Source organism: Phaseolus vulgaris, chromosome 2, assembly GCF_000499845.2.
Source record: "Phaseolus vulgaris cultivar G19833 chromosome 2, P. vulgaris v2.0, whole genome shotgun sequence".
Taxonomy (NCBI): domain Eukaryota; kingdom Viridiplantae; phylum Streptophyta; class Magnoliopsida; order Fabales; family Fabaceae; genus Phaseolus; species Phaseolus vulgaris.
In genome coordinates, this window is record NC_023758.2 from 18,030,726 (window position 1) to 18,056,331 (window position 25,606).

Genomic DNA, 25,606 nt, shown 5'->3' on the forward strand with positions numbered 1-25,606 from the left:
GTGCCCCGGCCCCTTCGGAGAATCCATTATCCGTAATCGCCCTAGGACTTTCGCTGAATTACGGCGCAGGGCGGTAGAGCATATTGCTTCGGAAGGGGAGGTATGTGTGAAGCGCACCAGCGCCGTGCCCTCACGCCCGAGGGGACCGGCGCGGGTTCAACCCGTCAGAGTCAATGAGACCACGACGGGGAGAAAGAAGCCAGAGGCGAGACGCCCCTACGAGGCCAGAAAGCCCCAGCCCCGGGGCCCAGCAGGAGGCGAACGCCCCGCCAGAGAAAGAGCAAGACCGGCGAGGTACAACTTCGTGGTTGAGTTGAAGGATTTAATCGCCGTGCCCAACATAGCTGAGAGGCTGAGGCGACCGGCGAAGACCGACAAGGTGTTAGGGCCCCGTAAAGACTCTTGGTGCGAATTCCACGAGGCTTTCGGGCACCAAATCGATAATTGCTTGTCGTTGGGCTACCAGCTAGATGAGCTGGTGAGGACTGGGTTTTTGAAAGATTATGTCGCAGATTCCACAACGACTGCCACCTTGCCGCCGCCTGCAGAGGAGCCAGCACACGAGATGCCATTGCTTGGCGAGGTCCACACCATTGCTGGAGGTTTTTCCGGCGGAGGACCCACAGCCTTCCAGCGAAAGAAATACGCGAGGGGGGTGAATTCGATCGAAGAGAGGCTCTCGGGGGAGCCTTGGGAGTCAGATATTGTGTTCACGAGAAGAGACCTCCGGGATGTGGTACCCCACGGCAACGACCCCGTTGTCATCTCAGTCGTCACAGCTGGAAGGAAGGTCCACAGAGTGCTCGTGGATCAAGGGAGCTCGGCAGACGTCATGTTTCTGTCGACCTTTAATAAGTTACGGCTGTCCCCTGATCTGTTGAGTCCCTATACTGGGTGCCTGTATGGGTTCGGGGATAACCAGGTAGAAGTCCGGGGGTACCTGGAGTTGAGAACTACGTTCACAGACGGAGAGGCCTCCTGCACCGAGAGCATCCGGTACCTCGTCGTGAACGCTAATTCTGCCTACAATATTTTGCTCGGCAAACCGGCGTTAAACCGTCTGAGCGCGGTGTCCTCCACCCGTCACATGAAGATGAAGCTGCCGAACCTCAGTGGCCGGGTGATAGTCATCAGGTCAGACCAGGAGGAGGCGAGGAAATGCTATGAAAACAGCCTGAAAACGAAGAGAGGCGTATTCATGGTGTATGAACGTCCGTCGAGCGCGGACGCGACGATGATTGAGGCGACACCCGCTGGGCTGACGCCTAAAGAGGCCATCGCGGAGAGGGCGACGCCCGAAGCAGATGTGCCAATGGAGGAGGGCCCTGATGACGCGGCGCCCGTAGAAGAGGTGTCGCCCGTCGAAGATGATAGCAGGGAGCAGCCTGCAGCTAACGCCATCGAAAGGGAGATTGGCGGCAAAACTTTCAAGTTAGGAAGTTCACTAAGCCCAGAAGAACAGGAAGGGGTGGCAGAAGTGATTTCACACCACCTGGATGCCTTCGCATGGTCCGCCTCGGATATGCCAGGCATCGACCCCGATTTCCTGTGTCACCACCTCAGCATGGACGCCACGGTCCGCCCCGTGCGTCAGAGAAGGAGGAAGTTCAATGAGGAACGACAACAGGTGGTGAAAGACGAAACGCAAAAGCTGCTGAGCGCTGGCCACATCAGGGAGATTCAGTACCCTGAGTGGCTCGCCAACGTCGTCTTGGTGAAAAAGGCGAACGGAAAGTGGAGGATGTGTGTTGACTTCACGGACCTGAATAAGGCATGCCCAAAGGACTCGTATCCGCTGCCCAGCATCGACGCCTTAGTAGATAGTGCGTCCGGCAACAAGGTGCTAAGTTTCCTGGACACCTTTTCAGGGTACAACCAAATCAAGATGCACCCAAGAGACGAGAGCAAGACTGCATTCATGATTGAGACATGCAGTTACTGCTATAAGGTGATGCCCTTCGGGCTGAAAAATACGGGCGCCACGTACCAGAGACTAATGGACAAGGTCCTGGCACCAATGCTTGGGAGGAATGTGTACGCTTATGTAGACGACATGGTGGTGGCGTCGCAGAATAGGGTGCAGCACATGGCGGACCTGGAGGAGTTGTTCCACACAATATCCAAGTACCGCCTCAAGTTGAACCCCGAGAAGTGTGTTTTCGGGGTAGAGGCCGGTAAGTTCTTGGGTTTTTTGCTCACCGAGAGGGGGATAGAGGCGAACCCCGACAAATGTGCGGCCATTATCGCCATGCGGAGTCCGACATCGGTAAAGGAGGTGCAACAGTTGACAGGGCGGATGGCGGCGCTCTCGAGGTTTGTTTCCGCCGGAGGAGAAAAGGGGCACCCGTACTTCCAGTGCCTCAAGAGAAACAGTCGCTTTGCATGGACTGATGAGTGCGAAGCGGCTTTCATTAAGCTGAAGGAGTACCTGGCGACGCCACCGGTCCTCTGCAAGCCGGTAACGGGCGTGCCCCTCCGTTTGTATTTTACTGTAACGGAGCGGGCCATCAGTTCTGTGTTGGTCCAAGAGCAGGACCAGAGTCAGAAGCCCATCTACTTCGTAAGCAAGGTCTTACAGGGGGCTGAGACGAGGTACCAAGCACTAGAGAAGGCGGCGCTGGCGGTAGTGTTCTCTGCTAGGAGGCTCCGTCATTACTTCCACAACTTTACAGTGGTGGTGATGACCAACCTCCCTATACAGAAAGTGCTGCAGAAACCTGATGTGGCAGGAAGAATGATACGCTGGGCAGTGGAACTGTCAGAATTCGACATCCGGTACGAGCCTAGAGGATCCATCAAAGGGCAGGTGTACGCGGATTTTGTAGCAGAACTTTCGCCCGGAGGTGAGCAAGAGGTGGAAGCGAGTTCGCAGTGGCTGCTCTCGGTCGATGGCTCTTCAAACCAACAAGGGAGCGGTGCGGGAATAGTGTTGGAAGGACCCGACGGCATACTGGTCGAGCAGGCCTTGCGTTTTGCCTTCAAGGCAAGTAACAATCAGGCAGAATATGAAGCCCTGATAGCAGGAATGCTCTTTGCCAAGGAGATGGGCGCACAAAACCTCCTGATGAAGAGCGATTCTCAGTTGATTACGGGGCATGTGTCGGGTGAATTCCAGGCGAAGGACCCACAGATGGCGGCGTATCTGAGATACGTTCAGTTATTGAAAGGGGCGTTCGACGCTCTTGAGCTGATACATGTCCCGAGGGAGCAGAATGCCAGAGCTGACCTGCTCGCAAAGCTGGCCAGCTCAGGCAAGGGGGGTAGACAGAGGACAGTGATCCAGGAGACTCTCAAAGCTCCACGTCGATTCGTGGAAGACAACAGGGTGGATGTCCTCCAGATTTATACATCAAGGGGAAGGCCGAGGAGTCATTCCTCTTTGACCCAAGATACGCAGAGGGCGCCCCACATCAGCATATACGCGGGTGTGCCTGAGGAAGAGCAGATGCAGGTCTGTGTTTTTTCCAAGGGAGACACCTGGATGACGCCCTATAAACGATACCTGGCGGATGGGGCTCTTCCAGTGGACCCGGAAGAGGGTAAAAGAGTCAAAAGAAATGCCGCAAGATATACTTTGGTGGATGGGGTGCTGTTCAGGCACGACTTCACTCACCCTATCCTAACATGCGTCAGCGGCGATGAGTGCACCAGGATAATGGCGGAGCTACACGAGGGCATCTGCGGAAGCCATGTAGGAGGAAGATCCTTATCCTCCAAGGTAATACGCGCAGGTTTCTTCTGGCCAACAGTGAAAGAGGATTGCGCACAGCACGCCCAGCGGTGTAAGCAATGCCAAAAGCACGCCGACTGGCACAAGGCGCCGCCAGAAGAGTTGCGGTCCATATACAGCCCGTGGCCTTTCCATACATGGGGAATTGACATCCTGGGCCCTTTCCCACTGGCAATCAGGCAGATGAAGTATCTGATCGTCGCCATCGAATACTTCACTAAGTGGATAGAGGCAGAGCCCGTGGCACAGATCACTGCGCATAAGGTACAACATTTCGTGTGGAGAAACATTGTGTGTCGCTTTGGCGTACCTAGGCGCCTGATATCTGACAACGGGACCCAGTTTGCCAGTCAGCAGTTGAGAAATCTGTGTGCTGAAGTAGGAATCAAACAAGTGTTCGCGTCGGTTGAACACTCCCAGACCAATGGACAAGTAGAGTCGGCAAACAGAGTTCTGCTGAGGGGGTTAAAAAGAAGGTTAGAGAAAGCCAAAGGGGCGTGGGCGGAAGAGGTGCCAAGGATTGTATGGGCATATCACACCACGCCCCAATCCTCTACTATGGATACGCCTTTCAGTTTGGTGTACGGGTCGGACGCAATGATTCCAGTAGAAATACATGAAAGCTCACCACGTTTTCAAAACTTTGTGGTGGAGGAGTCCAATGAAGAGAGGCGGGTAAACCTCGATCTGCTAGAAGAGGCCAGGGAAGAAGCTAGAATAAAAGCTGAAGATATGAAGAGAAGGGTAGAGCAACAATATAGCTCTAAGGTAAAGCCGCGACAGTTTCAGGTGGGCGACCTAGTGATGAGGAAAGCCCACCCATACGAGTTGGAGAATAAGCTGTCTCCCAAGTGGACCGGGCCCTTCAGGGTTACTGAGGCTAAGGGCAATGGTTCGTACAACCTGGAGACCTTAGATGGAGGCCCTATCCCGCGCAGCTGGAATGCAGCCAACTTAAAATTTTATTTCAGTTGACTTATGTAAGCAGTATGTAACAATTTAGTTGAAGGGGACGCTCTTTTTCCCTTTCGGGGGTTTTTTAACGAGGTCACCCTAATAAAAGGAAAAACCAGTTGAGAAAAAGAAGTGCCTTGGTTTTCAGCCTTTATCTTTCCTTGTTAGAAGTAATGTGATGCGCCGCCTAGGCCATGGCGTCGCCAAGAAAGAAGGCGTCGCCCAGGTCATGGCGTCGCCCAGAAAGAAGGTGTCACCTAGATAAGGGCGTCGCCCTGAGCAGGCGTCGCCCAAGTGAAGTGAAGGCATGCATCGTGGGAAGAGCGAGACGAAAAGAAAGCGCGCAGTACATGAAGCATATGCAAAGTAAAGTAGCGTTACAAAAATCAAGTATGACATTGAAAAGTTATTGTTACAAGCAATGTTCAATACAATGGGAGCAGCACAAACGACACAAACGCTACAAATCATGCAAAAACACGAACAAGCCATTCCTCAGCGCTCATCAGAGTCATCACTGGAGGAAGGTGAAGCCCCTTTTCCAGCCCGCAGCGCTCGAGTAAGTCGTGTCCTCTTTTCCTGGTTTATTTTCGAACCTGCACCAAGGGAAAAGATGTGTTAGAGACACCATGAAGAAAGACAAGCACAGTTAGAAGTGACGAAGGCCGAGTTTCCTAAAGCAGTGGCTCTTACATATGTACTTCTCAAGAGTCCCAGCGTTGAACTCCAGGCTGATCACCGTAGCAGAGTCAAAACCTCCCGCCTCAGCAAGAATCCGGCAAGCTATTTGATCACTTGGAGCCAGATTCTTGAGGGGTTTGGCTTTGAGGGCCTTTTCCTCTCTCACCCAGTACAGCGGAAACCCATCCAGAGCGTCGGGAACAAGATCAGTACGGCAGATCTTAAAGAACCGGCCTTTCCACCCCGTGAACGAGCTTTGAAAGGGTGTGAAGAGAACTCTTCCGGGTACATTGCTGAGAGTTACCCAGAGGTTGTGCCTCTGCCTCTTCACCTCAAAGAAGTGAAGAAAGAGGTCAACCGAGGGTGCACAACCCAAAAACCCGAAGAGAACATCGAAGGCTTTGACAAAGGCTCAGCTGTTGGGGTATAACTGGGCCGGAGCAACGTTGATCTCCGTCAGCAGTTCTTTCTCGAACCAGGAGAAGGGTAAGCGCACCCCGATGGTCTTGAACACCACCTGGTAAAAGTAAAAGAAAGGGACCCCGTCGTTGGCCCGTTCGTCTCCACATACTGGCTCCCCTAGGGTGCAAGGGAGCACAGCGATGTCGTCGTCATGCCTCCTCGCGAAGGCCCGGTGGTCATAGGAACATGACTCCCCTTTGTGCTCCCGTATGGCCCTGGTAGAGAGTAAGCATGAACACTCGTCAAGAAGTTCACTCGAAGCCCAAGGGTACAAGTCTTTGGGGCGAACCCTGGAGGAAGCAGCGTGAGATGACATTCTTTAACAAGATTAGGACTGCCAGAAATGCAAGAGTTGAGTGAGGGAAGCGAAGGCTAGAACAACCCTTCGACAGAGAAGAAAGGGTGCAAGAAGGAAGGGCGCAAGAAGAAAGAACGCAAGTAGGTTATGAAGAGTGAGAAAATGATGAAGATGGTTCCAGGGTTTGAAGAGTTAAATAAAGCGGTTAGAGCGCCAAACGACGTGAATGGATGCACCGCACGATTGATACACGTGGCAGAAGATGAAAGGATGACGCTGGCACCACTGGTTTAAATCAGAAAACGTCGTATCAGCAGAATATCCAGTGGTACGATGCGCCGTCGAAAGTGAGTCAGGGGTACAGCAGGAGTCAGAAAATGGAATGACTAGATGCCCCATCAACCATACAAGCAGCGCCACGTGGATCAAGTCGAATGACGGAACGTCCCATCAGCTATACAAGGAGCGCCACGTGGATGGCACAAACAAAGCCTTGAGCTCTTCGCTGCCATCAGGCATCGACCAAGGAAAGAATCAAAGTCAATGTCGAAGTAAAGGTAACGCCCGAGGCGTCGCCCGGAAGGATGTGAAGGGCGACACCAGCGTGGGACGTCACGGGCGTCGCCAACCCAAATACCAACTGGCGTCGCCTCCCCGATACCCACAGGTAGGAAAGACTGTGGAGGGAGACGAAAGTGAGGGAAGCAAAGTTAGTTGCTGGCGTTGTTTCCCCGATACCCACGGGTAGGAAAGACCGTGGAGGGAGACGAGACCGCCAAACGCCAGCAAATCACTGGCAGGGCGTTCCCCGATACCCACAGGTAGGAAAGACTGTGGAGGGAGACGAGACCGCCAAACGCCAGCAAATCACTGGCAGGGCGTTCCCCGATACCTATGGGAAGGAAAGACCATGAAGGGAACAGACCCCCCCCCCCCATAGCACTCAGCGTTTTAGACGCCCGGGGACGATACGGTGCTGCTGTAGCAGTCCTCTCCTTGGGCGTAGGCGCCGAGCGTTAAAGATCAAAGAAAGGACCTTTCGGTATCAGAAACGTCCCGTGGACGATACGGCGCCACTGAGTGAGCCTCTCCATGGGCGTAAGGGTTGACGTGCAACCTTTCCCGGTCATACAAAACCGCCCAACGAAGTGAAAGAAATGGGCAGAACACAGATAAAATAATCGAAGCGCGTGAAGGAAAAAGATGAGAATGAGGTCGCATGAGCAGAATCGTATGTGGCAAAGACATAAAGGCAATCATATGAACATCCCAAATCCGTAACAAGAGTACGGATAGTTCAAAGAATTACAAACGAAGGTAAAGTATAAAGCAGTTAAGTGTGAAGCTGAAGGTGGCGGGTGAGAGACAGCGGCTTAGTCTTCCAAGTCCATGGGCACGACCTTCCCGTCGACGACGTGGTGAGTAGGGTCGCAGTTCGAAATGTTGATGCCCACGTTCTCGCAGGACGCCTGGGCCAGAGCCTCTTGGAAGCCCTCCTCAAACGCCCCCGCCATCTCCCAGTCAGCTCTTGGACCTCCCCTTCTAGTTCGGTGATCCTGGAATCCTTGGATGTCAATTGTTTCTCCAGGAATTCCTTCTCCACCCGGAGCTTATTAGCCTCGGCTTGTAGAAGGCTCAAGGCTTCAACCTTAGCAGTCAAGGCGTTTTCTTTTTCACCCAGCTTCTGCCCCCAAGTAGCATCCATCTCATCAAGTTGTTTCCGCTGCCACTCGGATGTGAGAGCCGCCTCCTGGAGGCCAATGTTTTGGATTTGATAGGAGGTGAGCTGGGCTAGTTGAGCGGCATGCGCCTGTTCCAGCTCTCGCGCGTACGCCTCCGCTCCCTCCCTACCCTCGTGGGCCAGTTTTAGCAGAGATTGGGAAGCTTCCTCCTCGAGTCCCCAGTTCTGCTTCTCTTCCTTCAATGCCACCACCTCTTGCCTCAGCTTGCGAAGGACCTCCCTCCCCTTGATAGCATTCCGAGCCTGAGTGCGCCACTTGATTGCCACTGCCAGGAAGGCCCCCATATAGTAAGGCATACCTCCCCCTTTTTGAGGATCAGTCGGCGTCATTCCTTCGGTAAAGCCCTGCGTCAACTCCCTATGAATAGAGCGAGGAATCCGGGGTTTGCGCGAAGTCGAGCCAAGGACTGATACAGGAGGGGCGGAGCCCGACGCTTCAGCTACGCCACGGTGCGGCAACGACGAAGGTGGGAGAACCAAGTCAATCCTTTCCTCTCGCTCCTCATGGGCCGGCGGAGGCGGCGGCGAGGTGGCACTGGGAGGATCGTCCCTGAGAGAGTTCCCCTCGCCGGGAGGCGGGGCGGGTGAGGCAATGTTACCCGTAGCTCTCCTCTTGTGAGGAACCAGAGCAGAACCCGAGCCTTCGCTGTCGGAGTCTACTATCAACACCCTTTTTCCTTTGTTAGGACGCGCTGAGGCAGGGGTTGACGCCATGGCTAACGGAACCGCAGCGATGGGAGAAGGAGAGGCAGGTTGTGATGGGATCGGCAGGGAAGCAACGGTGGGCACGTCGGAGGCTACGACGTCCCCGCCTTCCTTGGTAGATTTTGCCTTTTTCAAAAATTTGGCAAGAGCCAGCCGTCTCGAGGAAGTCATCACTGAACCTGCAACAATGAAAAATAGTAGGGTAAAGTTTGGTTCAGAGGAAGCAGAGGGAAAATTCTATGACCAAACACACGCAGATAGCCACAACAACTAATGTATCATAGACAATCAAGGGCAGATACCGAAGTAGGTAGAAAGCCCATGGGCGTTGAATTCGTTCGCGATGAGTTTGGCGGTATCGAAGACTATTCCCAGTCCCGCCAAGGCCTTGCACATATCCCGGTCGGAGGGGGTAAGCTCATCCAACGCCAAGGCCTTCATGGTTATGGGCTTATCCGTCCAGTATAGGGGAAAGCCCTCCAGGATGGTAGGATCGCGCTTGGTCGCACGTACCTTGAAGAATTTCCCCTTCCATCCTTTAAATGAATTTTGGAAGAGCGTAAGAATGATGCGCCTGGCGATGCCAGAAAAGCTCATCCATAGGCTCTTCCCCTGTTTCTTTACCTCGAAGAAGTGAAGAAAAACGTCTACAGAAGAGGGAACACCTAGATAGCCGTAGAGAATTTGGAACCCCCTCACAAAAGCCCAACTATTGGGGTGGAGCTGGGCGGGAGCAGTGTTTATCTCTGTCAATAGCTCTTTTTCGAAGGAAGTGAGGGGCAGACGCAGGCCCACCCTCTTGAGCACCATTTGATAGAGGAAGAAGAAGGGGCATCCCCCAGTATCCCGTGAGTCCGCACAAACGGGCATCCCAGGTCGCACCCGGCTTACCAGGACTTGGGAGTCGTGATTTTTGTGGAAAGCATTGAAATTATAGAGCGCAGGGTCCCCCCTGTGAGCCTCCACGTCCTCAACAGAGTTCAGGAGGGAACATTCGTCCAGAAGTTCGTCGGGAGCCCAGTCGTATTCGCCCTTATAATAAGACTTAGGGAGCGGGGGACGCGCGGTGGTCTTAGTTTTCGCCATCAATGCCAATGCTGAAGATCAAAAGAGAAAGAAAGGGTTCAGAGAAAGGGGGGTGGGGAGAAGAAAAGGGAAAAATGGAAGAACCCTAGGAAAACCCTACCCACATGACAGAAAAGAGGAACGAGAGGAACGAAGAGGCGCACAAACGATACCCAAAGAAATGCAGTAATATGGGCAGTCCCAGACAGTTCATACAGTGAAGAGAATCATCAAGGAGGGGGAAAACCATACCTTCGGGGCTGAAGGGTGTGGAGAGCGGAAGCACGAATGAGCAGGGGTCGCGAGAGAAGAGATTCAGAGAAGATGAACAGTGAGAAGGGATTCAGAGAGAGTGGATGTAATAGTAGTGGCAAGCGCGGGTTTGGGTAACTTGAACGTTACGAGAAGCGCGAGGGACATCAAATGATAACCGTGTGATGATGCCACGTGTTGCAAGATGAAGCGCTTAAGGGGAGCGCAAGAGGTTCTTAAAAGGGACCGCACGATGAGCCACGTGGCACGCGATTAAGCGCAACTTTAAAGACATTATTTTTCCCATTTCAGGGATGTCCAATCAGCCATTAAGAATACCTCTGTGGTTCAGAAAGTGTCACGTTAGTAATTCGAAAAATTGCTGAGTCAGTAGAGAATGACACGTCATCAGGAGGGCACGTGGACGGTGTAGGCGAGGCTTTAGTCTTTACGCTGAAGACAAGTCTTCAGCTTAAGACTGGGGGGCTTGTGTACCGTCCCGTATCCGGGCGTTAACTAAGTCAAAGTCAAAGTCAACGCGAGGCGTCGCCTAGCTGGAGAGACGCTAAGAGGAAGCGTCGCCAAGGCAAGGCGTCGCCTAGGTGAAGGCGTCGCCTCGTTGGAGAGACGCCAAGAGGAAGCGTCGCCAAGGCAGGGCGTCGCCTAAGTAAAGGCGTCGCCCCACCAGGGCGTCGCCAGATCAAACAGTGCTAAAGTAAGGTAATCACGGTGTGGTTCCCCGATACCCATGGGTAGGAAAGACCATGGAGGGAGCGACGCCGTGGGAAGGCCTCAGGTCCCAATAGCATGGGGCAGTAGTAAAGAGAAGGAAAAGGTGGCTTCAAGGCCATAGTAATAGTACCAGTGAAGGGCAGCCTGACTCGTGAGGTGCTCCTGCCGACTCAGAGACGCCTGTGGGGCAGATACGACTCAAGAGGAAAGTCACGCCCAGGGCAACCGGGTGCAGAGTACAAAAGGAAGGCAGATACGCTCTCAAAGTAAGTGGCTAGATACTTGGGGGCATGAGTTGGCACCCAAAAAGTCACCCCTAGCGCAGTAGCACTCCCAGCAGGAGGACTCACACGTAGAAACGTCCCCAGGTGGGCAGGAGTGCCCCCAGATGGGGTCATGGCGTCATGAGGCCCTCCACGTGTACGACAGCCATGCCAGAATAGAAACACCCTTCAGTCAGGTGCCAGGTAATTAAAAGTCATTCAATACAGTTTCCCTTTCGAGCATTCAGGTACTATAATGGCTCCCGAGCGTTTCAACGTCTTAAATGCGCTACGTTTTCTAATTAAACGTTTGTAATTAAAAGCGCTTTAAGGCGCTTTAAATGCTTGGGTAGTTTAAATAGCGCAGAGAATGTTGGAAAAAGGGTTGGAACTTTCGGCAAATTTACCAGAGAACTCTCTAGTTGCTTGCTCGTGCTTCAAGGTTACGTACAAGTGACTGGGGAATATTTTTGCCTGAAGGGGACAACACACACATATACACAGTTCTTTTACCACCTTCAGAGTACCACACGCGGTGCTCAGACACGTAGGTGGACAGTTTTTGGTGTTTCTTGCTGGCTGACTTGAGCGTCGGAGTGCAAACGGCCGCTAGGGCGCCTCTTTGTCCTCTTTTTTGCAGGAATCCACAGGCAATCAGTGGGAAGGAGTCCCTAGCTGACGGTTGAGGTCGCGCACGAAGACGTCCCGGTCAACCGGACGGAACAGGATTCTAGTATTGATTTCAGATATTCATCTTTAATAAGTGTAATCTTTGTAAACTGCTGAACAATTCGTTTGTGTGTTTTGCTGAGATTGGCGGTGTGTTCTTGAGGTGTTCAAGATCAGCAATCTTAGTGTTGGCCAAGGAGAGTGTGTTTCTTGAGGTGTTCAAGGTCATTCTCTTGGTTGTGGTGTAAGTGATCAAGTGGTGATTGCTTAGTGGTTATCCTCAGGGTTTCTGAGAAGACTGAATGTAGCTCTTGTTTGGAGTGAACGAGTATAAACAACTGTGTACAATTTCTCTATCCCTATCTCTTTAATTCAGTTTTGATATTTTGAAACTGGTATAAACAACCGATTGTTTCGCTAAAATAACCGATTGTTTTTCCAGCTTTGTGCTTTTGCTGTTTTGATTTGAAAAACTGAATCCTGAATCAAGGTTCTTTTGAAGAATTTTCATTCTAAGCTTAAAATTTTACTAAAATCTTTCTTAAACAATTCATCCCGCCTCTCGTTTAAGGCCATATATTCTAACAATTGGTATCAGAGCTTGGTTCTTGAAAGTTATTCAAGTTGATCTAAAAATCTTTTTGCTATGGTTGGAAAACTATCTTTTGAGGAGGGTGCTTCAATCTACAAACCACCTTTATTCTGTGGATTGAATTATAAGTTTTGGGAAGCAAGAATGAAAATCTTTATTGAATCTATTGATCAAAGAATTTGGGACTCAATTGAGAATGGTCCTTACATTCCAAAATTCAAAAAGGATAATTCTTTTATTGCAAAACCTTTGTCCAAATGGACAAATGATGAATGTAAGATGGCTCAACTTGATAGGTCTGCTCAAAACATTATAGCTTCTGCACTAGATGCTAATGAATTTTTCAGGATATCAAAGTGCAAAACTGCTAAGGAAATGTAGGAGACACTCAAGGCTGCTCATGAACCAAAGGAAGCAATGACAAAAAGTCAAGCAAGAAGAAAAAAAAGGCAAAATAAGAAAAGTCTCAATCTTTGCTTCATGGCCAGAAAAGAGGATGACTCAAGTAGTGTAATTTCATCAAACTCTTCAAACTCTGAAAATTATGGCCAATTACTTCAAGCCTTTCAAGAAACGCATGAAGAAGCCAACCGATTGGCTCTCTTAAACAATCGGTTAAAAGAAAAGAACAGCTGGCTAGAAAATAGAGTAAAGACACTGGAAGAGGATTTAAAACATTCAAAAATGGATTTTGAAAATCTGGAAATCATTTACAAAAACTCCTCTTGCAAGTGTGATACTCTAGTTTGTGAAAATTGTGAAAATCTTGAAAAGAAGGTCCACTATCTTGTTAAAACAATGGATAAGCTTTCTAAAGGCCAATCAAACTTTGAGAGTGTGCTAGCATCTCAAAATTGTGTTTTTGGAAAATCTAGATTGGGTTTTAATCCACAAAACAAGCAAGATAGATTTTAAAAATCATTTTCGAAAATGCCAGAAAAACAATCGATTGGACCATCGAAACAACCGATTGTTACATGCTTCTATTGCATGAAAAGAGGTCATTCTGTGCGATTCTGTAAAATTAGAAAACATGCTGTTCCTAAAGGGCTTATGAAGTGGATTCCCAAGAAAAATAAAGCTTGTATTGATGAGTATAAACCAGATGGACCCACATTCATAAGAGGACGAAACCTATGTACTTGAAAATCTTTTTGTAGGAAATCTTGGAGGAAAGAAAGCAACTTTTGTACTTGGACAGTGGATGCTCCAAGCATATGACAGGGGACAAATCAAAGTTCCTGAGAATATCCTTCAAGCAAGAGGGTCATGTCACCTATGGAGACAACAACAAAGGAAGAATTCTTGGGAGAGGATCCATAAGAGATGAGAGCATCTTGGTGATTCATGATGTGCTCTTTGTTGAAAGCCTAAAACATAATCTACTAAGTATTAGCCAACTATGTGACAAGGGGTATCAAGTGATGTTCAAGACAAACAAATGTGAAATCTGTCTACCCAACACCAAAAAGGTAATGTTGGTAGGTAAGAGAGTTAATAATGTGTATCTTCTAGATATCTCTTCACCATGTTCAATTGGATGTCTTCTATCCAAGCAAGATGAATCTTGGCTTTGGCATAGAAGAATTGCTCATATTCACATGAATCATTTGAACAAGCTAATATCAAAAGATCTTGTGATTGGGCTGCCAAAACTCAAGTTTGAGAGGGATCACATTTGTGAAGCTTGCCAAAAAGGGAAACAAGGGAAAAGTTCTTTTAAAACAAAAAATGTTGTCTCTTCATTGAGACCTCTTGAACTCCTTCACATGGATCTCTTTGGACCCTCTAGAACTATGAGTCTTGGTGAAAATTATTATGCTCTTGTTATTGTTGATGATTTCTCTAGGTACACTTGGACCTTGTTCTTGGAATCAAAGAGTAATGCCTTTGCTGCATTCAAAAAGCTAGCAAGAAGACTTCAAAACACAAAGAACAACAACATAGGTTCCATAAGGAGTGACCATGGAGGAGAATTTCAAAATGAGAAGTTTGTCAAGTTCTGTAAGAAGTTGGGGATTCTACACAATTTCTCTGCTCCAAGAACGCCATAGCAAAATGGAGTTGTAGAGAGGAAGAACAGGTCTCTGGAAGAGCTTGCTAGGACAATGCATAGACTATGGTGAAACCTTTGCTCTTGTGGCTAGATTGGAGGCTGTGAGGCTGCTGCTGGCTTTTGCTTGTATGAGTGGTTTTAAACTCTTCAAAATGGATGTAAAGAGTGCCTTCTTGAATGGCTACATCAATGAGGAAGTCTATGTAGATCAACCACTGAGTTTTGAAGATCACAAGTATCCCAACCATGTCTTCAAGTTGAAGAAAGCTTTGTATGGACTGAAACAAGCTCCAAGGCAGTGGTATGAGAGGCTTAGCAACTTTCTGCTATCACATGGTTATGAAAGAGGAATGGTAGACAAGACTCTCTTCATCAAGAAGTCAAATGCAGAAATAATTCTTGTGCAAATCTATGTTGATGACATCATCTTTGGTGCTACACAAGATAGGTTGCGTGAATAATTTGTGGCTGCAATGAAAGGTGAGTTTGAAATGTCTATGATGGGAGAACTATCTTTCTTTCTTGGTTTGCAGGTTAAACAAACAAAGGATGGGATTTTCTTAAGTCAATCAAAGTATTGCAAGGAGATTCTCAAAAAGTTTGAAATGGAAAATTGCAAAGAGGCAAGCACTCCAATGCCATTAAGCTGCTACATGGATGCGGATGCTGCTGGAAAGAGTATAGATAAAAAAAAATACAGAGGTTTGATTGGATCATTGCTTTATCTAACAGCAAGTAGGCCGAACATCATGTTTGCGGTGTGTATATGTGCAAGATATCAAGCAAATCCTAAAGAATCACACTTCAAAGCTGCAAAAAGGATTCTGAAATATCTCAAAGGAACATCATCTGTAGGACTATGGTATCCTTCTCATTCTCCAATACATTTAATTGGTTATTCAGATTCTGACTTTGCAGGTTGCAAGCTAGATAGAAAGAGCACAAGTGGCACTTGTCACCTTCTTGGCTCAAGCCTAATCTCATGGCATAGCAAGAAGCAAGCATGTGTTGCTCTCTCTACTGTTGAGGCAGAATATATAGCTGCTGGTAGCTGTTGTGCACAGATCCTATGGCTCAAACAACAACTTGCATATTTTGGTTTACAAATCAGCAAAGTTCCTTTGATGTGTGATAACACAAGTGCAATTAATCTTACCAAAAATCAAATCCAGCACTCAAGGACCAAACATATTGAAATAAGACATCATTTCATCAGAGATCATGTGCAAAATGGGAACTGTGAAGTGAAGTTTGTGGAGACCAAACTGCAGCTAGCTGACATCTTCACAAAGCCTGATGTGAATGCAATAACAAGAATACATGATTCTTTGACATTCTTAGGAGCAACTTGAGTTGGTCATGAAATGGCACTTTACTTAGAATTGGATCAATGTTCTAATTCAAGAACTCACCAAGACTTTGCACCAAACCAAAGCTCATATGGAAGTCCATATATTGTCAAATGGAATCAACAACAAAGAATGAAGAACAAAATTAAAACAACCGAACAGAATTGAAAGGAAAAGCTACTGCACCGAACAGAAATGAAAGCAAAGCTGGAAAACACAAATACAATCGGTGGAAATGAATGGAAACACCTAAGCATGGAAGCTTATGGAAAGGAATGAAGGAAGGAACACTTATGGAATGAAGCTTACTGGATTTGAGACTTTGGAAGTTCAGTCACGCCACTTGGAGCCTTGTTCCAAGATAAGTGCAAGGTTGCCGCCACTTGAAACTCACCATTGGCACACAAGATAAGGCAAAGGAAGAAGAAGACACAAGACTCACAATTTCTCTCTAAATTTAAGTATAGTCTCTCTACTCTAAATTCCAAATCTGAATTGTACAAGGGCAACACCTTTATTTATAGCCTATAAGGTGCTGAAATGCAAAGCCAAATGTGCCTCAAATGAGACTCAAATTCGGCGCCAACTAGTGCATGAAGGAAGTGTGACTTTCCTTCCTAGTTTGGCACCTCCTAACCCCTATCTACACTCCCCGTAGCATCCCTTACTACTTACACACCTATTTATTACATCTGCACCCCTACTCTAGAAAAGAAATAAGAAGAGCCATCTTTTGATACTCTTGTCCCAAAGCTCTTGCCATGCTCCTAGTGATTCGTTGGGCTTGGGCCCCTTGTTGGGCTTGGGCTTCATGGGCTTGAGCATCCTCTACTTGGTTTCCATCATACTCCCCGGGTTGGAGAGAATTCGTCCACGAATTTGGGAAACCTGCAGCAAAAGGAGTGAGATCAGTAATATTGAAAGAATTACTTCCAAGATAAGTAGTAGGCATATCTAACGCATAGGCATTATCATTAATCCTCTTGATGACTTGGAAAGGGCCATCACCACAAGGCATAAGTTTGGACTTCCTTAGAGAAGGAAATCTATCCTTTCTCAAATGAAACCAAACCCAATCGTCGGGCTCAAAGATTAATGCCTTTCTCCTTTGGTTGGCAGTGTCAGCATACGTACCAACTTTCTTCTCAATTTGTAACTTGATGCGGTTATGCAAATCCTTAATAAAAGAAGCCTTTTCAAAACCGTCCTTGCATAGAACCTCATCAAGTACAGGAATGGGAAGAAGATCTAGAGGTGTGAGGGGATTAAACCCATAAACAACCTCAAAAGGAGAATGTTTAGTGGTGGAATTTACTACCCTATTATAAGCAAACTCAACATGAGGTAGTAAATCCTCCCAAGCCCTTGGATTCCCGGAAATAAAGCATCGCAATAATTGACCCAAAGTTCTATTAACCACTTCAGTTTGACCATCAGTTTGGGGGTGGCAAGTAGTAGAAAACAGAAGTTTTGTGCCAAGTTTCCCCCATAAGGTCCTCCAAAAGTGACTTAAGAACTTAGAATCCCTATCGGATACTATACTTCTAGGAAGTCCATGTAAACGAACAACTTTCTTAAAGAAGAGATTTGCAATATGGCATGCATCATCCACTTTGTGGCATGGAATAAAATGAGCCATTTTAGAAAAACGGTCCACTACCACAAAGATGGAATCCTTACCCTTCGATGTCTTGGGTAGTCCTAAAATAAAATCCATAGAAATATCAACCCAAGGCATTGTAGGGATAGGAAGAGGGGTATATAAACCATGGGGTTGGACCTTAGATTTAGCCTTCCTACATGCTATACATTTATCACAGAATTTATCACAGAAGGTATGTACGGATTTGCGCATGTGAGGCCAAAAGAAATGTTCATGCAATGTTTCTAAAGTCTTAGCTACCCCAAAATGTCCCATAAGCCCACCCTCATGAGCCTCTCTAAGAAGAGATTGTCTTATGGATCCTTGGGGAACACAAAGCCTTTTTCCTTTGAAAAGAAAACCATTATGTAAGAAAAAGTCTTTGTGACCTCCCTTGGAACACTCTTGATAGATTAGAGAGAAATCTAAGTCATCATGATAAAGTTCCTTTATGTGATCAAATCCTAAATATTGAACATTCAAAACATTTAACAAGGTATATCTTCTTGAAAAAGCATCGGCAACCACATTAATTTTACCTTGTTTATGTTTGATCACATAAGGAATTGCTCAATAAACTCAACCCACTTAGCATGTATCTTATTAAGCTTGTTTTGGCTTTTCAAATATTTAAGGGACTCATGATCACTATGGATCACAAATTCCTTTGGAAAAAGATAGTGTTGCCAATTTTGCAAAGCTCTAACAAGAGCATAAAGTTCTTTATCATAAGTGGAGTAATTGAGATGACTCCCTTTGAGTTTCTCACTAAAATAAGCTATGGGGTGTTCTTCTTGAAGGAGAACGGCCCCAATGCCTATATTAGAGGCATCACACCCTATTTCAAATGTCTTAGCAAAGTTAGGAAGGGCTAAAATGGGGGCTTTAGTTAATTTATCCTTCAAAGTTTGAAAAGCGTTTTCTTGCTCTTGTCCCCACTTAAAACCCACATCCTTCTTTACTATGGCATTTAAAGGTGCGGCAATTGTACTAAAGTCTTTCACAAACCGCCTATAAAAACTAACAAGTCCATGAAAACTTCGTACTTCATTGACATTGGTGGGTGTAGGCCAATGTTGAATTGCTGCAACTTTTGTTTGATCTACATGTACCCCTTTATGACTTACCACAAACCCTAGGAAGTCTATATGATCTAATGCAAAGAAACATTTAGCATGATTAGCATACAATTTCTCCTTCCTAAGGGTTTCTAATACTTGTCTAACATGTGACTCATGATCTTCTAAAGACAAGCTATATATAAGAATATCATCAAAGTAAACCACAACAAACTTGCCAAGGATACCATTGCATGGCATAGTCCAAAAATTCTAAAGAAGCTAATCTAACCCTATGCTCATCTCTAACCCCATTTACATCAAAAATTTGGTCAACCTTAGCCTCCCATCCTTAGTATACATTGGGATCACTTTCACCACTAAAACTAGGAAGTTTTACATTAGGAGAACAAGGGCCAGCCACATGTTGGCGCCTCTCTTCATGGTGATGATGCCTTGGCCGTGCATTGTCTTCATAATAACCATGAGAAGAATGGGAATGCCTTGAAGAATGCCGAAGAGGAGGAGGAGGTCTTCTCTCCCGGTTTTGATGGATTTCTTCACGGCTTAACTCCAAACTTTGGAGCCTTGCCTCCATTTGTCTTATCACATCAAGATAGTGAGCATTGGATTGCTTGGCATTCTTTAAGTCTTCAAAAAGGGCTGCCTTTTGAGGTGAGCAAGGTTTGGAGGATTCTCCACTAGAAAAATGAGCCATGATCAAAAAATACAAAAAACAAAAACAAAACAGTGAAAGAAACTTGTTAGACAAATAAAGTGAGATATAGGTTGCTGGAAAAAAAATGCCCAAGAAAATACTCAAGCCACTCCAAGAAAAGTATTCTGTCCTCAACCAAGCCTTTCTTGTGGAATGGAGGAGCTTCAAATGAAACAATGTCACAGCAAACCAACTTACTTAAGAACAAGTCTCCACAAAACTTTTAGAAGAACAAAAAGACAAGCAAGAAAAGGTATAAACAAGAAAAGCTAAACCAAAAACAGAAAGCAATGTATGGCAAACTGGAAAAGAATATAAATGAAAGACAAGCAAGAAAATAAAGAACTCAATGAATAAAGAAGGCACACCAAAAGAGTCCTAAAGAAAAGTGCTAGAGTAGATTGAAGAAAACAGAAAACAGCTACTGGAAAAAAAAATTAAATGCAAACTGTGCTATGTTTACAGATTTAACTGGAATGATTGAAAGCGAACTGGAATGTGAAAAATTAACCACAGAAACTTCAATGTCTTAACTCAATAATGGCAGTGGAATGAGGTAAAAACAGTAATCCAATTGAGAGAAATAAATTTTTCAAAATTGCTGCCCAATTACCGTATTCTTTTCGGCAGTATTGTACACTTTCCGTATTTTATTTATCATTTTTTGTGTATTTGGAATTTTTGAGTAATTCTTTTTTCTATGCTTTTGTAACACTTTGAAGAATGTAAATCCAAATTTTCACAAATTTCCCATGAGCCAATTAATTGCAGTAAATTGAAAACAGTAGCACGTTTGTAAGAAAACAGAGGAGCCTATTTAGGAATGAAAAACAGTATGATGAACTAACAAAGACATAATGGAAAGTATGTAAAGGAACTTGTATAGAATGAGAATACAAGCATGAACTCAAATCTAAAAATGAAAATGCACAAAAGATCAAGCAATAAACTAAAAAACAGAAAGTAAACCAAAGCAAGAAACAAGCAAAGCAATAAAAGTACTACAAGAAGTAATGACATTTATGGAATAACATGACTAAGACAAAACTTGACATGATTACAAAATTAAAAGACATATCACAAGATAGAACAACAAATGAAAGGAAGCTTAAGGTCAGCTCTAGGAAGGAGAGTGTCATTCCAAAAGAGCACTCATACTCATATGAAGAATGAGTGCCATAATCCTTTTCACAAACACTTGGTGTAACAAAAGAAAAACAGCAAGAAAACTCAAAATAAATCCTAAAACAGAATGGTAAACAACTTGAATTAAAGAGCTCTTGAAAGTAAAGTGCAATACAACTCAAAATTTAAGCAAAAACAAGCCTAGACTCTAGATACCACATGATGTGAATGCAATAACAAGAATACATGATTCTTTGACATTCTTAGGAGCAACTTGAGTTGGTCATGAAATGGCACTTTACTTAGAATTGGATCAATGTTCTAATTCAAGAACTCACCAAGACTTTGCACCAAACCAAAGCTCATATGGAAGTCCATATATTGTCAAATGGAATCAACAACAAAGAATGAAGAACAAAATTAAAACAATCGAACAGAATTGAAAGGAAAAGCTATTGCACCGAACAGAAATGAAAACAAAGCTGGAAAACAAAAATACAATCGGTGGAAATGAATGGAAACACCTAAGCATGGAAGCTACCGAATAAAATAAAAGGAATGAAGGAAGGAACACTTATGGAAGGAAGCTTGCTGGATTTGAGACTTTGGAAGTTCAGTCACGCCACTTTGAGCCTTGTTCCAAGATAAGTGCAAGGTTGCCGCCACTTGAAGCTCACCATTGGCACACAAGATAAGGCAAAGGAAGAAGAAGACACAAGACTCACAATTTCTCTCTAAATTTGAGTATAGTCTCTGTACTCTAAATTCCAAATCTGAATTGTACAAGGGCAACACCTTTATTTATAGCCTATAAGGTGCTGAATGCAAAGCCAAATGTGCCTCAAATGAGACTCAAATTCGGCACCAACTAGTGCATGAAGGAAGTGTGACTTTCCTTCCTACTTTGGCACCTCCTAACCCCTATCTACACTCCCCCTAGCATCCCTTACTACTTACACACCTATTTATTACATCCGCACCCCTACTCTACAAAAGAAATAAGAAGAGCCATCTTTTGATACTTTTGTCCCAAAGCTCTTGCCATGCTCCTAGTGATTCGTTGGGCTTGGGCCCCTTGTTGGGCTTGGGCTTCATGGGCTTGAGCATCCTCTACTTGGTTTTCATCAAAGCCTTTACCAAAAGAGAGGTTTTTCTTCTTAAGAAATGAGTTAGGTATTCTTGATCTTAATAATCTCTCTTAAGTCTGTTTTTGGCACATGTTAAAGTCTACTTGTGAAGACAAATAGGGGGAGAATTATTGGTTCTTGTATATCTGTGTCTTATATGCATAAAATGTTTAAATCTCTGATTATAAAAGTGTTTTCTGCTGCTGCTGATAGAAACAACCGATTGTTTCGTGTAAAAACCGATTGTTTATTATGTTAAATGAGTTATAATCTAACTTGCTGCCTTAAGAAGCTTTGGTTAGTATAAATGTTTTTTTGCAGGAACTGCTTCAGATTTAATCAGTACAACACAAGCACCAGGGATTTGTCTTCATCAAATAGGGGGAGATTGTTGAACCAAGTGGTGTTCAATGTTTTGAAGAATCCAAATCCTTTGAAGGATGTTGAAGCCTCTGCTTTGCTTGATGTTGTTGTGCTGGTTTAAGTTTTGTTATAGGGTAGTTTAATGTTGTAATCCACCCTTAGATTAAATCTCAAGCAATTAGCATCTCAATCTTTATCAAAGTAAAATGTTTTTCAAACTAAGTTGAAACAACCGATTGTTTTGTCGAAACAACCGATTGTTTACACTTAGGTGTTTTGAGAAAGTTTGAAAACTGTTTTTAAATGGTTAAACTGTTAAATAATAAAACAACCGATTGATTCGAGGAAACAACCGATTGTTTGTTTTATAACCATAATAGAAAAACTGTTTTCTTTGACTGAGCTTTAAATGCTTTAACTGAATACGCTCCAGTCATTAAATGCTTTGACCAATCTATTTTAAATGCAATTAAGAGTTTGTTAAGATTTGATAAAAAAAATATATCTTTGTATAATTTAAAAAAAAAAACTGTTTTTAAGAAATAAGAATCTTGAGATAAAGTTTTTTAACGAAGAGTTTTTCAAAGAGTTCTGAGATTGCTTAAGAGTTTAGAGATTGATCAAGGTGCTGGAATAGGATTCTACTTGTATTGATTTCAGATATTCATCTGTAACAAGTGTAATCTTTGTAAACTGCTGAACAATTCGTTTGTGTGTTTTGCTGAGATTGGCTGTGTGTTCTTGAGGTGTTCAAGATTAGCAATCTTAGTGTTGGCCAAGGAGAGTGTGTTTTTTGAGGTGTTCAAGGTCATTCTCTTGGTTGTGGTGTAAGTGATCAAGTGGTGATTGCTTAGTGGTTATTGTACCGTCCCGTATCAGGGCGTTGACTAAGTCAAAGTCAACGACTGGAAAGTCAAAGTCAACTCAAGGTGTCGCCCAGGTGTAGAGACGCCAAGAGGAAGCGTCGCCAAGATAGGACAAGGCGTCGCTAAGGCAAGGCGTCGCCTGGGTGGAGGCGTCGCCCAACCAGGGGATAGCCAGATCAAACAGTGTAAAAGTAAGGCAATCACGGTATGGTTCCCCGATACCCATGGGTAGGAAAGACCATGGAGGGAGCGACGCCGTGGGAAAGCCTCAGGACCCGATATCTCGGGAAAGTGATGAAGAGAAAAAAAGGTGGCTTCAAGGCCATAGTGATGACATCAGGGTAGGGCAACCTGACTCGTGAAGTACCCCTGCCACCCCAGAGACGCTTTCGGGACAGATACGACCCAAGAGGAAGGTCACGCCCAGGGTAAGCGGGTGCAGGGTACGAGAGGAAGGCAGATACGCTCTCAAAGTAAGTGGCTAGATACTTGGGGGCATGAGTTCGCACCCAAAAAGTCACCCCTAGCGCAGTAGCACTCCCAAGCAGGAGGGCTCACACGTAGAGACGTCCCCAGGTGGGCAGAAACGCCCCCAGATGGGGTCATGGCGTCGTGAGGCCCTCCACGTGTACGACAGCCATGCCAGAATAGAAACACCCTCTAGTCAGGTGGCAGGTAATTAAAGATATTCAATACAGTTTCCCTTTCGAGCATTCAGGTACTATTAGGGCTCCCGAGCGTTTCAACGTCTTAAATGCGCTACGTTTCGTAATTAAGCGCTTTAATGAGTGCGTTACGTTTGAGATTAAAAGCGCTTTAAGGCGCTTTAAATGCTGGGGCAGTTTAAATAGCGCTGGGAATGTCGGAAAAAGGGTTGGAACCTTTGGCAAATTTACGAGAAACTCTCTAGTTGCTTGCCCGTGCTTTAAGATTACGTACAAGTGACTGGAGAATATTTTTGCCTGAAGGAGACAACACACACACATATACACAGTTCTTTTACCACCTTCAGAGTGCCACACGCGGTGCTCAGATACGTGGGTGGACAGTTTTTTTGGTGTTTCTTGCTGGCTGACTTGAGCGTCGGAGTGCACACGGCCGCTAGGGCGCCTCTTTGTCCCCTTTTTTTTTGCAGGAATCCGCGGGCAACCAGCAGGAAGGAGACCCCAGCTGACGGTTGAGGTCGTGCACGAAGACGTCCCGGTCAACCGGACGGAACAGTTATCCTCAGGGTTTTTGAGAAGACTGGATGTAGCTCTTGTTTGGAGTGAACCAATATAAACAACTGTGTACAATTTCTCTATCCCTATCTCTTTAATTCAGTTTTGATATTTTGAAACTGGTATAAACAATCGATTGTTTCTCTAAAACAACCGATTGTTTTTCCAGCTTTGTGCTTTTGCTGTTTTGATTTGAAAAACTGAATCCTTAATCAAGGTTCTTTTGAAGAATTTTCATTCTAAGCTTAAAAGTTTACTAAATCTTTCTTAAAGAATTCACCCCCTCTCGTTTAAGGCATATATTCTAACACAAACAACAACTTGCAGACTTTGCATTACAAATCAACAAGGTTCCTTTGATGTGTGATAACACAAGTGCCATCTTACCAAAAATTAGATTCAGCACTCAAGGACCAAACATATTGAGATAAGGCATCATTTCATCAGAGATCATGGACAAAATGGGAATTGTGAAGTGAAGTTTGTGGAGACCAAACTGTAGTTAGCTGACATCTTCACAAAGCCTTTACCAAAAGAGAGGTTTTTCTTCTTAAGAAATGAGTTAGGTATCCTTGATCTTAATAATCTCTTCTAAATCTGTTGTTGATACATGCTAAAGTCTATTTGTGAAGACAAATAGGGGGAGAATTAATTGGTTCTTGTATATCTTTATCTAATACTATATAAAATGTTAAAATCTCTGTGTTTTCTGCTGCTGCTGATAGAAACAACCGATTGTTTCGTGTAAACAACCGATTGTTTATCATGTTTTATGCTTTGAATGAGTAATAATCTAACTTGTTGCTGTAAGAAGCATTGGACAGTATAAATGCTATTTATGTAGGAACTGCTTCAGATTCAATCAGGTACAACACAAGCACCAGGGATTTGTCTTCATCAAATAGGGGGAGATTGTTGAACCAAGTGGTGTTCAAGCTTTGAAGAATCCAAATCCTTTGAAGGACGTTGAAGCCTCTGTTGTGCTTGATGTTGCTGTGCTGGTTTAGCTTAGTTCTCGGGTAGTTTGGATGTTGTAATCCACCCTTTGATTAAATCTAAAGCATAGGCATTCTCAATCTTTGTGAAAGTAAAATGTTTTCAAACTAAGTTAAAACAACTGATTGTTTTGTCGAAACAACCGATTGTTTATACTTATGTGTTTTGAGAAAAAGACTGAAAACTGTTTTTAAATGGTTAAACTGTTAAGAACCAAAACAACCGATTGATTCAAGGAAACAACCGATTGTTTGTTTTGGGACCATAATAGAAAAACTGTTTTATCTTTGACTGAGATTTAAATGATTTAACTGCTTACGCTCCAGTCATTAAATGCTTTGACCAATCTATAAATGCAATTTAAGAGTTTGTTAAGATATGATAACAAACTACATCTTTGAATATATTCAGAAAAACAGTTTTTGACAATTGATCTTTGACAAGTTTTTGCTAAGAGTTTTTGAGTTTTTCAAAGAGCTGAGATTGCTAGGAGTTTGTGATTGATCAAAGTGTATGGAATAGGATTCTGCTTGTATTGATTTCAGATTATCTTCTGTAACAAGTGTAATCTTTGTACTCTGTTAAACAAGTTTCGTTTCTGTGTTTGCTGAGATTGGCTGTGTGTTCTTGAGGGGATCAAGATCAGCAATCTTAGTGTTGGTGTGTTGGCCAAGAAGAGTGTGTGTCTTAAGGTGTTCAAGGTGATTCTCTTGGTTGTTGTGTAAGTGATCAAGGTGTGATTGCTTAGTGGATTTCCTCAGGGTTTCTGAGAAGACTGGATGTAGCTATGGGTTTGGAGTGAACCAGTATAAACAACTGTGTACAATCTCTCTATCCCTATCTCTTTAAATTCAATTTTGTTATTTGATAACTGGTATAAACAACCGATTGTTTCAGTAAAACAACCGATTGTTTTTCCAGTATTGTGCTTTTGCTTTATGT

General features: G+C 44.8%; 1 long non-coding RNA gene across 1 annotated transcript in view; it reads left to right on the plus strand.

Annotated features, from left to right (window-relative positions):
• Positions 1-25,504, plus strand: part of LOC137810840 (uncharacterized) — a 47,702-nt gene extending 22,198 nt beyond the window's left edge. The window contains exons 7-8 of the long non-coding RNA XR_011080978.1: positions 21,541-23,737; positions 23,996-25,504. This is a non-coding gene — a long non-coding RNA (uncharacterized lncRNA). The remainder of the gene's footprint in view (positions 1-21,540; positions 23,738-23,995) is intronic.
• The last annotated feature ends 102 nt before the right edge of the window (positions 25,505-25,606 follow it).